The sequence below is a fragment of the Prionailurus viverrinus genome, chromosome B1, assembly GCF_022837055.1.
Source record: "Prionailurus viverrinus isolate Anna chromosome B1, UM_Priviv_1.0, whole genome shotgun sequence".
NCBI lineage: Eukaryota > Metazoa > Chordata > Mammalia > Carnivora > Felidae > Prionailurus > Prionailurus viverrinus.
This window is the reverse complement of record NC_062564.1, coordinates 119,754,079-119,767,204: the sequence shown is the minus strand read 5'-3', so window position 1 is coordinate 119,767,204 and position 13,126 is coordinate 119,754,079. Positions and strand designations below refer to the sequence as shown.

The following is a 13,126-nucleotide window of genomic DNA, read 5'->3' as shown; positions in this document are numbered from 1 at the left end:
ACACTTCTTCCCCTATGGTTCTCTTACATAATATCTGTTTATTTACTACCATTCTTTCTGACACCCTACTGCTATTTCTAAACATTATTATTAAAAAATTTTTTAAAAATGTTTATTTATTTTTGAGAGAGAGAGAGACAGACAGAGCATGAGCGGGAGAGGGGCAGAGAGAGAGGGAGACACAGAATCCGAAGCAGGCTCCAGGCTCCGAGCTGTCAGCACAGAGCCTGATGTGGGGCTCGAACTCATGAACTGAGAGATCACGACCTGAGCCAAAGTCGGACACTCAACTGACTGAGCCACTCAGGTGCCCCACTAAACATTAATTTTAAAAACCTTGCTGCTTTGAAGCTTGTGTAATTTGACAACACCACCTTCTCTCTCTTCTAATCTCTGTAATTTACTGACCTCATCTTGGTCCCTTCCCATTATTCACCAAAAGCATGAGCACCTCAAATTTGTAATGCTTGTGAGTCTTAAACATACACTTGGATAATTCAGCTACTACCTTGGTTCCTCAGTTCTTTACTTCCTTTCCAATAAAGGAAAGGCCATACTAGACCCTTCCATAATCTGAAATGTTCTATAATCAATAATCACTAATTCAAACATCTACTTCTAAAAATATTACCTTATCTTCTTTCAGTTTGCTTGTTCAATTGCATTTGCTTCATCCCTACCAATTAATCTTTAACATCAGGATGTACCAAACCCAACATATACATTCTGTCAACTCATTTTCCCCAACGACTATTCCAAACCTCTTCCACTCTTCTCAAACCATAGATCCTCCACATATTCCCCTTAATTCTCAGTAGACAACCTTACCTCCAATTTCCATATATAAATCTAGCTTCCTCTCTTCTTAAAGGAAGTCTCCCTCCTCCTAAGGCAATCAGAGCATGTGCATTTTAGATTATATTCCTTCCTATATTCTCAAGAATTTTATACTATCAATGATCCTTCTCTGCCTGTACCAACAATCCCTCCCCTTGTACTTCCTTTTAACCAGATCCTTCCCAATGACTTTTAAATGAGTTCATCTTAATAAAAGTTTCCCAGAAACCCATCTGCCCATTTAGTTACTGCCCCGTCTGTCTCTGTTCCTTTACCAATAAACTTTTTGGAGAGTCAGCAGTTCTCAGTCTTTTTTTCTCCATGAACTACTCACCCCTCATTGTTCTCTAGTTGAAGATTCTACTCCTTTCACTCCAAAAAAACAGTTCTAGCAAAAATCATTAGTAATCTCCAAGTGACCACATGACATGATAAAACACTCTTCTTTTGGTTCTTGTTAAACCACTCTCTCATATCCCCCCTCCCCGCCCCCATACCTTTCTTCTTATTCCTTCCCTGTCTCCTTTACAGGATCATCCTCAATTGCTAAAAGTTGGGAATCCTGAAGTTTCTGTCTCTCAATCCTCTACCAGTTCACTGGCTTTAGGATATAGATAAAAATATTTAACACGATTGTCTTAGTTCAGATTACCACAACAAAGCACCACAGACTGGGTGGCTTTTAAATAACAGAAATTTATTCCTCACAATTCTGGAGGTTGCACATCCAAAATCAGGGTCTGAGCAAGTAGGGTGGAAAGTCTTCTTCCAGGTAACAGACTGCCAATTTCTGTTATATCCTCCCATGGCAAAACGTGAGGCAGAGAGCTCCCTGGGGTTGTTTTCACAAGGGTATTAATCCCTTTATAAGGAATCTACTTTCATGGAACTTCCAAAGGTCCCACCTCCTCATACTATCACATTGAGGGTTAAGATTTCAATATATGGGCACATCTGGCTGGCTCAGTTGGTTAAGCATCCAATTTTTGATTTTGGCTCAGTTCATGACCTCATGGTTCGTAAGATCAAGCCTTGATTAGGGCTCTGTGCTCACAGCAAGGAACCTGCTTGGGATTCTCCCTCTCCCTCTTTCTGTCCCTACCCTGCTCACATGCTCTCTCTCTCCAAAAATAAATAAACTTTTAAAAAGTTTCAATATATGAATTTGGGGAGAGACACATTCAGTCCATTGCAATGACCTATAGGATTCTGCACAATGTGGTCCCTGGCTCCCTCTCTAGCCTAATTCATACCATTGCCCATCCATTTTTCCCCCACTCTTAGCCACTCTGTTTTTTTCAGTTCCCTGAAATTGCTAGGTTCCTTCTGTAGGGCCTTAACACTTACTTTTCTCTCTAATTTGAAACACTCTCTACCACCAATCTCCCTTTCATTTGGTTAACTCCTTTTCATCCTTCAGCTCAAGGAACATATCCTCAGAGAAATATTTATGATATCACCTCTGCCCCTAGCTAAGTCAGGTCCAGTTATTATATGCTCTTACAGTATCTTGATCATTTTCTTCAGAACATTTATCTCAGTTTGTAATTGTGTATCCATTAGTGATTGTTTAATGTGTTAGCCTCATTAGGCTATAGACTCCATAATAGTGCCCATTTTATTTTTCAATTTTCTGCTCATTTTATTTTTCAATCTCCTTATCCCATTCTGTTCCTCAGATAAGATAGTTTCTATTTATCTATCAAGTTCACTGATTTTCCCTCATTCATTTCCATTCTGCTGTTGAGTCTATCCAGTTAATTTTTATTTCAGATACTGTATTTTTTAGTTTGAAACTTTTTGTTTCTTTAGTTTCTATTTTTCTGCTATTAATGTGTATCTTCCCATTCATTACAATCATAGTTTACCACAACGAAACAGTTATAATAATAGCTGCTTTAACCTCTGTCTGATAATTCCAATATCTGTGTCATTTTGGATTGGCATCTATTGATTTTCTTTTCTCGTAAGACATTCATTTCCTAGTTCTTCATATGTCAAGTACTTTTGGAGTATATCCTTGACATTTTGCTATGTAGACTCTGGGTCCTGTTAAAATCCTATGAAAAATATTTAAATTTGTTTGTCTCAGTAGGTAATCAACTTGTTTCGGTGCAGATCATAAGCTCTCTCTTACTTTCTGTGGGCACTGGTTCCAATCTCATTTGTTTTCAAAGCCTTTGCTTTGCGGTTTTTGGTGTGTTTCAGCATGAATCACTCAGGGGTTATTCTGTGACTTGGGCAGTGTTTTTTCCCTCCATATTTATTTTAAATTAAAAATTCTTTATCTTACTTTAGTTCTTAAAGCCCTTGCAATGCTGCTTTAGGCCTGTCTCCTGCATGCACAGCTGGAGGTGACCCAAGGCATCTTGTTGCGTTCATATACAGAACTAAGGAACCTCATTCTCCAGCTTTTCCCTCTCCTAAATCTGTACCCTGCTATATCTCTCAAAGTCTCTTTTCCTGGTTTCTCTGGTCAGAAGATGGGGTTTTTTCCTCTGAGTTATAGCTGCCCATAATGTCATAAATAGGGCCTGCCCTTGGGAAAAAAACCACAAAAGGAAAACAACAACAACAACAAGGATTCTTCACATTCTCTTCAAATGATAGAGTCCATTTTCCCAGATCTTCAGGCCATAAAAATAGGTTTCCTATTGTACTTTTAACCTTCTGTGCTGTCCTTGCATGGTTTTATCACTGAAGCCTGTCTTCAGGTCAAAGCTGCAAGAGCAAAAGAAATTCACCGTGTGGTTTTGACTCTCCACAATCCACCTCCTTTTGTTTACTTTTCGATCTCAGGTAGTTGCTCTTCACATTTTGTCCAGAGTTTTTTTATTGTGAGCAGTAAAAAAAAGAGGTTGCAGTAGACCTTTTACATCTTGGAGGGAACTGGAAGGCTATATGCTCCACAAGAGAGAGGGACAATATCTGGTTTTACCCTTGATCTACATAGTGCCTACCACATGGTAGGCCCTCAAGAAATATGTGTGCAATAAATACTGAGTGAACTGAGAATTTTAAATGCCAGATATTCAAAATGACAACAAAACCAAAAATATTTCTGCGTGTTAACAAAAAAAGGCATCTTTTGTAGAAGAGTAAGATGTCCAACACCAAGAATAGGCTTTACAAATATGTTATGAAAAAGGAAGCAAATTATAGAATGACAAAGATCCTTAATGATTATGCTGCAAAGACAGGCAGGAAATCAACAGGACAACTTAGTAAAAGGTTCTGTTCCTATAGAAAAAGACTAAAGAGTAGAAGTTTTGAAGAACTAGGTAGGACCCTGGCTAGGATAGATTTTTGATACAGGTCACGATCTCGCGGTCCGTGAGTTCGAGCCCCGTGTCGGGCTCTGGGCTGATGGCTCAGAGCCTGGAGCCTGTTTCTGATTCTGTGTCTCCCTCTCTCTCTGCCCCTCCCCCATTCATGCTCTGTCTCTCTCTGTCCCAAAAATAAATAAACGTTGAAAAAAAAAAATTAAAAAAAAAAAAAAAAAATGGAGGAAGGTAAGGAAGAAAATCCAGATACTCAAGTAATATAGGGATCAGAAGCAGGCTAGGCAGGGTATTTAACCCTTAGCTCTCTCCCTATTGCCCTCTTCTCTTTTTTTTTTTTTTTTTTTTTTTTGACACTGTGCTTATCTCCTTTCCTCTTTGATCTAGATATCTCCTTCTATTTTCCTTTGGACTTCTTGCTTCCCCTAGGACCTCTTTATCTATTACATAATCAAATTTTCAAAAGTTGATTTCCTTAATATAATACAAATTTTATAATTTAAAATGTAGTTCTCCTAATAACATTCTTAGGAGTCAATTTCTTGACAGAAAAAATCTGGTCAACAGCTCTGTGCAATTATGTGAAATAAATTTGATATAAGCAAAAGCCTACCTGTATAAATCAGAAGTAATTGTAATCCAGGTGTCTAAGGATTACAGTGACTGTATTCTGGCACGAGTCCTCTCATTATACGTCTGGATAGCTGGCATAATGGAAAGAATGAGGGCTTTGAAATCAGAAATACACTAGTTGTACGATCTTGGGGAAATTATAGTATCTTGTCATCTTTTAATGAGCATAGTACTATCTACTTTTCTTACTTTACACTTACAGCTAGAGAAAGCAGAATAAAATTTGAGACAAGTCCATAAAATTTGATTTTACTAGACATCAGGGCATGCTTTTTGTACACTAACAAACCGAAGACTTCAAAGTAGTTTATATTTTAGTATCTTATATTTATGATCACCTCAATATCTTTTTAAACTTTTAGGCTATTATTTATTTCAATAAGGTTCTTAAAAATCTCATTTGGAATAAGGCAGAAATAAATAAATATGTACCACATATCTTGCTATCATAGGGATAAAGTAAGATATTTGTATAGTTCATAACAAAAGCTATGGTAATCAATTAATAATTTTTATTATAAATAGGAACTGTTGTCATGTTGCTAAACTTTGCTTTTAAAGTAGTGGAAAATTTGGGGTGCCTGGGTTTCTCAGTTGGTTAAGTGTCTGACTCTTGATTTTGGCTCAGGTCATGATCTCACTTTCTGAGTTCAAGCTCTGCATTGGGTTCTGTACTGACAGTGCAGAGATTGCTTAGGATTCTCTCTCTCCTTCTCTTTCTGCCCCTTCCCACTCATGTGCTCTCTCTCTCTCTCTCACTATCTCAAAGTAAATAAATAAACTTAAAAAAACACACACACACACAAATTAAAAAAAAAAAGAGCAGTGGAAAATTTTGATGGATTTAGAGGTTCTAGTTTTATTAGAATGTTTCTTTGACTGTAAATATTAGTAACAGAAACAGTGTTGTATTATAGAATTGGGAATTCTAAGCTTCCTGCTTTTAATCTGCCACATAGCATTGAGTAAATTTCTTGTCACTTCATCTCCCTGTACCTCATTTTCAAATTTATAAAATGAGGTAGAGACGAAAGATGTTAGATGATCTAAGGTCTTTATCAATTTTCTTTTTTGCTTTCTATTCTCTTATGGACCTACTAAGAAACGGTGTGAAAGAATACCAACACATGTTGCTTGGGAATTACACATCTTATATAAATATCATGTATGTATGTGTGTGTGTATGTATGTATATCACATAACAGAAATTAATTGTCTTTCTCTGGTGTGTGATCTTGTTACTATACACTGTTCTTTGGGTTCATCATTTTGAAGCAATGTTGTGCAATGGCGACATCTAGTGAATATATCATATATCATTCAGCAAAATTTATGGCCAAAGAATAGTCCTTAAATATGGATAATTCACACGGTGGTTTAGCTACATACTTTAAAATCATTTCTCATCTCTCTCCCCAGAAGATTTAAGAAATAACAATTAAGTTTGATAGTAGTGTTAAAATTGGATACATAACTGGAATTTCTTTCAAAAATCAGAATAGTTACAGAGGTAAGTATAAACTATTCTAAGTGAGATTGCAACTTGTTTCCTTCCATTGAAAGCAGAGCTGGGATTTGAATTCATGTGTGTTTCAATATGTAGTCCATGCTCCGAGCCACTATGCATTACTGACATATAATGGTCATTTAATGTGTATTTATTACATGAATGTTTGGTAAAACATATGCATCATTATCTGCTTATATGTATTGCTTTAGGATCTTTGGAACTCGTGTTGTCCTTCATACAAAGAAGTCTTTGTGACTGTACATCAAAGACCATTAAGTAAAAACTATAATATAAGCCTTTCCAAACAGATGAATTTGAAAGCTATATCCACAAGGAGAATATTCTTTATACAGAGCATTCAAATTAGATCAGGGTTTTTTTGCTTGGCTTTTTTTTTTTTTTTAAAGATAATGACTAGCTGGAATATTATTTAATCAGGACCATACAAATCTGGGCTAAACTAGTACTCCAATTCAAATTGACTTTGCCACTGTTAAAATTCCTATGGGAGTTAGTGTTTGTTCTCAGTAATCAGATGTTATCTTGAATTTTTATTCTTTTCAGATGCCTAGATCTTGTTTCCACAATAAAATAGTAAGGTATTCCAGGGTTCAGAGCATGATTTATATCCTTAACTTTTTGTTAGCCCCACTACAATGGTTTTTCTCACCAAATAATAAAGTTACCAACAACTTACCCAGAATCCATGGTTTTCCACAAAATGGCATCAAACCATCATGGCTTTCTCTCTAGTCCTCTTGACCCTACATTTCAGTCATACTGAACTACTAATTGTTCTCCCGTGCATTTTTGTTTTCTTTGCTTGGAATACCTTCCCACTGCATTTCTTCTTTGTAAATGATACCTATTGCTTAAGGGTCATTCCAATAGAACTTCCTGCAAGGTACAGCACAAAACTAGAAGTCACCTTCCCTTTTTGAATTCTTACATCACTTTGTCACTTGTTCTACCTTCATTCTCTCTCTCTGGTTGTCCTTGGTCTTCTTTTCATCTACCCATCCTTTGAAAGTTGGGGTTCCTTAGCATTCTTCCCTATGCCCTCTTCTCACTCTATATACATTTCTTAAGAGACTTCTTTTACTCTCATGGCTCCAATTATGACCAATATGCTGACGAGTCTGGCCTAGAGAAGCTCTGTTGAGATTCTAAGTAGTGTATTTAACAACTTATTGGATATCTCTACTTCATGGTCTTTATAAGCATCTTAATCTCAATATATGTACAACTGAACTCAAGAGCTTCCCCCACTAAATCTATTCCTTCTTCAGAGAATTTCCTATCTCAGAGAATGAAACCACCATCCACCTACTTGCTGAAATTAGAAACTGAGGACTCATTCCTTCTCTTTCCCTACTGACATTCAGTGAGTTACTAAATCATGTTAATACAAGCTCCTAAATAATTGAAAATTTTGTCCACTTTCTCTCAGTATAAATTGCCACTGTGCCAGCCCAGGCCATAAGCACTTTTCCACATACGCCCTGTAACGGCCTTCCAACTGTTCTCCCCACGTCCAGTCTTGGTCTTCTGCTTGTAATCTCCACAATGCAGCATAAACTAAAATGTAGCATGATTACGGCAACTTCCTGCCTAACATTCCTCAATGGCTTCCCATAGAAGAAAAAAGTCCAAGCTCCTTAAACTCATATTACCGAGCTCCCTTTAATAAGGGCTAACCTTGTCCCTGTCTATCTCCTCCTTTTTTAAACTTCAGCCATGCTATTTTAGTTCTTAAAACTTGCCAAGCCTCATATCTCTGAGACTATACATTCTGTATGCTGTCTTCCAACCCTAAACCCCTGTTGTTTGCACAACTAACTCTATATCAGTTTAGAAGTTCTTCATTTAGAAGTTCCTCTAGGATGCATCCTTATCATAGCATCCATCCCTTATCACAGCCTGTATCCCACTATTATAATTACTGGTTTAACTCTCATCATTTTTTATTTGACAAATATTCAGCAAGAGCCCACCATATAACTGGTACTGTATTCATTTTCCTTTGTATATAAAATTTAGTCAATACCGGGTATTGTGGAAGCAATTATTGATTTAACTATTTTAATTATAATTATAAATACTGGTTTAACTATTATAATTATATTATTATATTATATTTATAATTACTGGTTTAACTATCATCATGCTTTTATTTGACAAATATTCAGCAAGAGCCCACCATATAACTGGTACTGTATTCATTTTCCTTTGTATATAGAATTTAGTCAATATAGGGTATTGTGGAAGCATATATAATATGTTGGAAAGGGCCCAAGAAATGCTACTTGGTGACTTGCATTTCCATCCATTTCCCTACTGGATTAAATCAGTGCTGATTTTGTAATCACTTCTGAGTTCTCTACCTAACACAGTAGATGGCAGGTAATTATCTAATCTCATTAACTGCTGAATTTTAAACACAAACAAAAAGTTTTTAAACTGTAAAAGGCCTCTAGCCAGCCATTACTTTCTACCTAGCAGAGTTTTTTGTTTTTTGGATATTACTTTGGATATAATAGAGGGTAAAAAGCAAAGAAACAAACCACTATAGTAAAAAAAAAAAAACAAACCAAAACCCAAAAACCCAAAAAGCAAACAAAAAACAACCATGGGATTTTGTCAGAACACTGTGGTTAATAATTCTGCCACTTACTCGGTATGTGGCCTTGGTCAAGACCCTTAACCTCTTTGAGCCTCAGTTTCCTCATCTGAAAAAGGTAGTTATAAAATCAAATGAGATACAAGAAAATAAAAACATAGCACAAAATGTAAAAGGCTACCCCAATGCTATTATTATCATTATTATTATTATTATTAGTGTGAATACAGATCAATCAGGTTTCCCTATTACTGGTCATCCCAGCTCCACAGGCAACAGGATTTCCAAATTTTATCCTTCATCTTTACTTTGCCACTTAAGAGGTAGGCTTTTGCAATTTAATAAACATATATTGATGGAAGTGGTTAAAAAAAAAACTCACAAAGAAAACAAGCCAAAAAATTAAATATTAAAGGAATAAGAGAGACAAAAAAAATTAAATATTAAAGGAATAAGAGAGACAAAAGCAGCAGCCTATCTAGAATCTGGATATATGGATCAAAAAATAAATCAGATCACAATTTTTTTTTAAATTTTTTTATGTCAACTGGAAGGATAGGTGGCACAAAAGAGTAATGCTATGAGCTATTTCTCAGGAAAACTGTAACCTACTGAGTGGGCAGTCAGGATATGTGGGTTGAAGATCTCACTTAGCCACTAGAATATCCAGGTAAGCCAACCCTTATGGTCTTATGGCTCCTTGATCTCCTTGGTTCCTATGATCTTTTCCTCCACCCTATCTCAGCTACCCACTTACAAGGCTACAAATCTCAAATGGGCACTTGATCCTGCCTAGCTATGCTACTATGCTTCTGTAGTATTGCTATAGATGAATATTTGTGTCCCCTCACAACTCATATGTTGAAATCCTATCCTCCAATGTGATGGTATGAGGAGGTCGGGGGTCTTTGGTAGATGATTATGTCATGAGAACAGAAACCTTAGGAATGGGATTAGTGCTCTTAATCACAGTTCTTGGGAGCTCTCTAATCCCTTTTGCCTTTCTATGAATCAGAAATAGGGCTCTCACCAGACACTGAATCTTCCAGCACCTTGATCTCAGACTTCCCAGCCTCTACAACTATGAAAAATAAAATTGCTTATAAGCCACCTAGTCTATGCTATTTTGTTACAGCAGCCCAAACAGACTAAGACAAATGACTTTCTTCCATTCTCTAAAATGACTATTTTATGCCTTCTCTTCCTACCCATTCTTTCTTCTCTCTCCTTACTGATCTTGCGTCAGACTTTCTATTTTATTGAGAAAAAGAGAATCACTATCAGGCAGAAACTCTTTCCTGAGATCACTAAATCTACTCATTTATCTGCATCTCTACCTATACTCACTGCCTTTCTTCTTATTACTACAAATTTTATGTTCATGTTCCTGAGCCAACACTGCTACATATTCCCTGGATCCCATTCCCTCTTGTTTTCTCAAAGACTTCACTCCTAAAATATACACATTCTCTCATACACTATAATTTTTTTCTTCTTTGCTGAATAATTCCCATTAGCCTAGAAACATACTTAAGTATCCTTATCTTTGAGAATTCTACTTTGACTCCACATACTCCTCTATTATCTACATTTCTCAGCTCTTCTTCCTGAAGTATCTTGAGATGTCTATAGTGGTGTATGTATTCTTCACATTACATTTTCTCTCCATTGTCCTTGTCAAGACACATAACCACTACATGTTGCCAAAATCCAATGATCAGATATCTTTACTTTATTTGACTTTTCAACGTGTTTCAATAGCACTGGCGTACTTTGTTGTCTTGACTTTTAAGTCACTGCACTCTTTGGATTTTCTTCCTACTTCACTGGCTACTCCTTACCCAATTCCTTTGCTTGCTTCTTTTCTTCTGCTTTACCTCCAGTCATTGGAATCCTCTCTATGAATACACTTTATCCAGATAGTTTTTTCTACATGCTGATGTTCTTCAATTTTGTATCTTTGGTTCCTTACACAGAACTCAAGACACCAGATTTACTTTAGATTTCTAATAAGCATAGATCAAAATTTAGGTGAATAAAATAAAAACAACCTCTTCCCAATGCACATCAACACACACACACGCATACACATGTACTTTTTCTTCTTTAGTCTTTTTCATTTGGTAAATGTCACAACCATCCACTCAAATTCAAGACAAAAACCTAGGAAATTCTCTTTTTTTTCTCACCCCCTACATTCATAACATCACCAAATCTGTAGGTTCTGCCCCAAATATACCTTATATCCATCCACTTCTATACTACTTTAGCCCAAACTATTGTCAATCCTTCCTGGATCACAATCATCTTCTGCTACTAATCTTGTCACCAACCCTATGATCGATTAACCACATAACAGGCAGAACACATCTGTTTTCAATGAAAATCAGATTATATTACTCCCTTCCAGGAGAACTTCCTGCTGGTTTATCATCATGCTTTAAATGAATTCCAAACTTATTCTATGGGTAGATCCTCATGACTTATTCAAAGCCCTGTATGATTTGGCCCCTACCTATCTCTTCAAGGTCAAGTTGTACCACTTAATCCACATTGAAGCTAGAGCAGTCTTTATGGTGTTCCTTGAAAGAGTCAAGCTCTTTCCTACTGTAGGATTTTTGCATTTGGAATTCCATTTAACTGCAATGCTTTGATCCTACTATTTCTGTGGTTGTTTTTGTTTTTGTTTTTTTTTTTAGATCACTGGGGTGTTAGCACACGTCAGGTCTTCAGAGAGCCCTTCCTTAACCAATCAATCTAAGACAACCTCTTCCCCAGTCTCTCTCACTTCATACTGTTTTACTTCTTGACTACACTTAACATTATCCAAAATTTCCTCATTCATATCTTGCTGCTTTGCTCACTAAATCTTAAGTTCCATGAGAATAGGAATCTTGCCAGTCTTTCTTACCATTGTATTCAGAATAACTGGCAAAACAGATTTCCTAGAGATATTTAATGAATGCCTGTTCCTGAGTGAATCACTCACTCTATCTGATCTCTCACATTTGCAGACTTGCTAGTGCTAGACTTAGCTCTGGGTCCAAGGAATACAAAAACGAATAAGGCATGGCTCCTTGAGGATCTCATCCATTCGTCTCTTCAACAAATATTTACTGAATGTGTATTATACTAAGCTCCAGGTACTATTAAATCTGTTTAGTGAAAATAGGAAAATAATGTACAACATGAGATGTACCATAAACATGTTACTTTAGATGGTACTATTATTGCACTTGCCTCTTCCCTCTTGTTAGGTAACGGGCAGGAGCTCATGACAAGAGACAGCCAACTGATAAAAATGGCTAATATACATTTTGGTATTCACAGAAGGCAATAAATATGAATGCGCTCTTCATAGGCACATAGTGACTAAACCCTTTGGGGTCATGAATTCTGTAGCTGAGATAGTAACAAGTGTTAACTTTCCACACTGCTCTTGCACAAATTACAATTTTATTTACGCTTATGGAGAATTAGGGAATACCCACGTCAATTGCTCCTCTCGATCTAATTTTTCAGGGACCTGGTATGGGCCTGCAGAGCTCTTGTAACTCCTGAATGCTGTATACTGGACACATGGTACCTGTACAACAGTTGCTCTTAGTCTCTTCAAAAGCATTGAGCTAAAGGGCTTGTCCAGTGTAATAAAGCCAACAGAAACAGGCTGGGGAGGGGGAACTGAGAGGTGGGTTGGTTAGGGAGGAAAGCGTTCCCAGGATAAGCTACCAATCCTGGAACACACGTCCGGTCACAGGAGCACGTTAAAGTTCATTTGCACATATTCACCCTTTGGACAACAGTCTACCCTTAATAAAACTAATTTTGCAGTCAGTCTTGACTGACAGATCTTTTTTCTTACTTGCGAGTTATCTGTAAAATGAGAGGAACAGAGAAGGAAGGGAGAGAATAAAGAAGACAGCGATGTGTGATGAGGGAGTAAAGAAACGAGTCGGGGGAGGAGAGAAAAAAGGTGTGTGGCTGTTTCCCCAGCTTCTGACAAAGGAGCCCACGTCTGCTCCTGAAGCGGGAGGAAAGGAGCTCCACGGGCCTACAGGAAGGGAAGGACCGCGCGGGATGAGGGGCCAGTGCCCAAGGACCTGGGAAGGGTGAGACTTGAGAAAAATGGACCATACCTACAATTCCTTCAGCATCCCTCGCTACCCCGGGAGCGGTCCTGGCTCCCAGCAACTGCCGCGTAGACCACGCGCCACTCTGGGGGAAAAGCCACCAAGGCCTGAACTC

General features: G+C 37.3%; 1 protein-coding gene across 7 annotated transcripts in view; it reads right to left on the bottom strand.

Moving 5' to 3' along the window:
• The window catches only part of SLC9B1 (solute carrier family 9 member B1), a 75,558-nt gene extending 62,432 nt beyond the window's left edge, over nt 1–13,126 (bottom strand). For 4 of the 7 annotated variants that reach the window (XM_047855945.1, XM_047855951.1, XM_047855950.1 and 1 more), the window contains exons 1-2: nt 13,018–13,126; nt 4,732–4,822 (exon numbers count right to left, since the gene is read on the bottom strand). The gene's annotated coding sequence lies outside the window, so the exon portion shown is untranslated. Of the gene's footprint in view, nt 1–828; nt 887–4,731; nt 4,823–8,935; nt 8,991–13,017 lie in introns of all 7 variants that reach the window. The other 3 variants (XM_047855946.1, XM_047855947.1, XM_047855948.1) reach the window with 3 other exon arrangements.